The following is a 4,058-nucleotide window of genomic DNA, read 5'->3' as shown; positions in this document are numbered from 1 at the left end:
TTTGTATAGAGTTTGTCTCCTTGGAACAAACACTAGGGTTTGAAGGTTGATTCACCTTGGGAAACACCATTAGGATTGAGTCTCTTGGTTACGGGAAGAGATTGGGGCTTTGGGTAGAATTATGCGGGAGACTTATTCTTGTAACTCATTGACATCTCTTTTGTAACGTCACTCATCATATAGTGGAACGGAGGGCTGCTCTCTCCCCCAGACTAGGTCAATTTGGACCGAACTGGGTCAAAAAATTCTTGTGTTCTCTCTTCCTTTCTCTCTCGCTGTTTTCTACTTTTGGGTTGTGTTTATAATTGTTCCATACACTTTGATTTTGGTTGCATAATTATTCCTTGCTCCACACATCACGATTGTTATTGGTGTGATTTTTCATCGAATTCACAATAATTGGCGCCCATCGTGGGGCAAGGGTCAAAGGATAATCAAGTACCATGAGTTCGAAGTGGGATATTGATAAGTTTACCGGCAATAACGATTTTGGGTTATGGAAGGTAAAGATGGAAGCGGTGTTAATACAGCAGAAGTGTGAGAAAGCTTTGAAGGGTGAAGGTTCATTACCGGCCACCATGTCACAAGCGGAGAAGACCGTGATGGTGGACAAGGCCAGTAGTGCCATTGTTTTGTGCCTCGGGGATAAAGTTTTGAGAGAAGTAGCGAAAGAACCAACCGCGACATCGATGTGGGCAAAGTTGGAATCTTGGTATATGACAAAGTCTTTGGCTCATCGGCAAGTCCTAAAGCAACAACTTTACTCATTCAAGATGGTAGAGTCAAAAGCCATCATGGAGCTACTTGTGGAGTTCAACAAAATCATTGGTGATTTAGAGAACATTGAGGTGCGTCTTGGGGATGTGGGTGCTCTGATGGTGTGGTGTTGTTTGGAGTATGAAGAAGGTGATGTGTCTCACCTTGGGAGTGATGCTTAGTGAAGCAGTGGTTGTTTGGAGAGACGTTAAACACTCAACATCAGCCTGGAGAGGCGGTGGTAAGAATACTCATGATCAGTCTGGAGAAGCGGAAGCAACAATACTCATGATCCATGTAACACCCCGTTTTCCCAACATAAAAATTTCATTTAAAATCAGAGTATTTTGATCACAACGGAATGTCACATACTTCATTTAAATCATAAAACGGATAATAATAATTATCCTTCAAATTCAACATCATGAAAATCTTAAAATTGTTGCAGCGGAAAATAGTTCAACATCTAAAAGTCTTGGCACGCAGGCCTTATTGGAAAATCTCATAAATTAGTTCATAAAAGAGACACGTAAGGAATAGAAGTAAAAGCAAGCCCCTATCCCGTTACGTATCAGAGCACCTAGACACCAACAAAGAGTCCACTCATGAACGCCTCTAATCTTTATTACCTGCACATTACCCACGGTCGAGGCAACATATACGCAGAAGGGGTGAGATTTCATAATCAATACATTAAGCATATAATCCAATAAAATGCATTTAACAACTTAAACATTAATAACATATCAACAATTAACAATTAGCACATTTTTCATTACATAACAAATACAATCATCAAATACCATTACTAATTTTCATCACAAATCATCCTTGACCATGCAACTCTATCAACTCAACAACAACTTAACAACACGACTCATCTTTGACCATGCAACTCTATCAACTCGACAACAACCTGACAACTTAAACATCATGAACTTCTTGATATGCAAATGCATGTGGTACCAATCAGCAACAAAATGAGCATAATAGGCTCTTCAACGTGTGAGCACAAAGGCTGCCGGGCCTAAAGCCCCCAACTTTAATGAGCACAAAGGCTGCCGGGCCTAAAGCCCCCAACTTTAATGAGCACAAAGGCTGCCGGGCCTAAAGCCCCCAACTTTAATGAGCACAAAGGCTGCCGGGCCTAAAGCCCCCAACTTTAATGAGTATGCAATGAACTCGACTTCCAACAACTTAGACAACGACGTGTACAACTCATACGACTCATAATCATGGACAACTTCTTAAATTCCAACAACATAGACCGACTCATGCAACCTCAAGACACTACAGTCGACAACAGAAAACAGCAGCAACATACAACAATTAACAACACTGGAATGTGTTAACATTCACATAAAGAATTAATTACATCAATATAAATAGCACAAAACATCATTATAGCATTCATGTAGTAACACTTCTAATTTCAGTCACCATAACAGACTTCTGGAGCTTATGAAAGCATCCTAAACAGCTCTCTAACTTACTTCTAAGGTCATCTCAAGACTACACGTGCGAAAGGATCGCATCGGGACAATTTTGGGCAACTAACAGCCTAACTCGCAGTGGCGAGTAACTTCACTCGCAATGGCGAGCAAAGTGTGCATTCTGGGTTCCTACGTATTTACTCGCAGTGGCGAGTTATTCTGCTCGCAGTTGCGAGCTCACAGGTCACTCGCAGTTGCGAGTTGTGTTGCTCGCAGTTGCGAGTTCTGGGTTCTAGCTCGCAGATGCGAGTGTTCTTGCTCGCAGGTGCGAGCGATGAATGTCAGTACGGCCAGAAACCTAAAAATTCCAACTTTTCACTTAATCTCCTAATTCTAACCTCAATTTAACATCTAATTATCATCTTATGGTATAACTAAGTTCTGTACACTAATTTAGCATCAACCTAACATCTTTTCATGATTCAATCATCAAATTCGGTCTTAAACCTAATTCCCAATTCTCACCAAAACTTAACCTAATCATGCTAAATTCATCCTATAGAATCATACCCTTAATAGTAATGAAAATTAGTCTCACCCTTACCTTGTAATTGCAGAATCGATAGCCTCTCCCTCTGGTTCTCCTCTTCTGACTTTTTCTCCTTTTTCCCCAAAGCGTTTCACGTAAAACGTTTCCAACTTATGTCTGTCCTATTTATTTACCCTATTACTCATCTCACCTATAAACTTACTCTTTCCACCTCACAGCCCAACTTCTAATATTTTTATTTTATTTCTCATATCTTATTTTATTTAATAATAAAATAAGTCACACCAACATAACAACTTCACAACATCATATACTCCACATAATTTATTTATAAATCATATTATTCACACATATCAATCATATAAATCACTTAAATCATAAATCATATGAGCATATATTTATAATTATATTCTAAACTTCATCGAATTAATTAAATAGTTAAGACAGACGTTACAACTCTCCCCAACTTATAGAATTTTCGTCCTCGAAAATTTACCTCAAGCAAACAACTCTGGATAAGACTCCCGCATCTTATTCTCTATCTCCCACGTCAAGCTTTCGCTAGTCGTTCCACTCCAAACCACTCTCACTAGAGGTATCTCCTTGCCTCTCAACATCTTTACCTTGCGATCATCAATCCTCAAAGGTAAAGTTTCCACCGTAAGGTTGTCTCTAACTTGCACATCATCACTCTGTATCACGTGGGACGGGTCTGGAACATACTTCCTCAGCTGCGACACGTGAAACACATCGTGCAAATTCGATAAATGCGGTGGTAAGCCAACTCTATAAGCCACCGTGCCAATTCTCTCAGATATCTGATAAGGACCAATAAACTTTGGAGTCAACTTCTTTGACTTCAATGCACGACCAACACCGGTCGTTGGAGTAACTCTCAAGAACACATGGTCTCCCTCTTGAAACTCTAGGTCTTTTTTACGCTTATCATGGTAACTCTTCTGTCGACTCTGCGACGCTTTCATCTTCTCTTGAATCATTTTCACTTTCTCAGTAGTCTGTTGAACAATTTCTGGTCCTAGAACCACACTTTCACCTGTCTCAAACCAACACAACGGAGTCCTACACCTCCGACCATACAAAGCCTCGAAAGGTGCCATCCCAATACTGGAATGATAGCTGTTGTTATAAGTGAACTCTATCAACGGAAGATAACTATCCCAAGTTCCACCTTGCTCAAGCACACATACTCTCAACAAATCCTCAAGTGACTGAATCGTTCTTTCCGACTGACCATCTGTCTGAGGATGATAAGCCGAACTCAATCTCAACTTAGAACCTAAAGCCTCTTGCAAACTCTT

Source organism: Medicago sativa, chromosome 8, assembly GCF_051527215.1.
Source record: "Medicago sativa cultivar Bolivia chromosome 8, Bolivia_mono, whole genome shotgun sequence".
NCBI classification, from domain to species: domain Eukaryota; kingdom Viridiplantae; phylum Streptophyta; class Magnoliopsida; order Fabales; family Fabaceae; genus Medicago; species Medicago sativa.
This window is presented reverse-complemented; position numbering follows the sequence as displayed.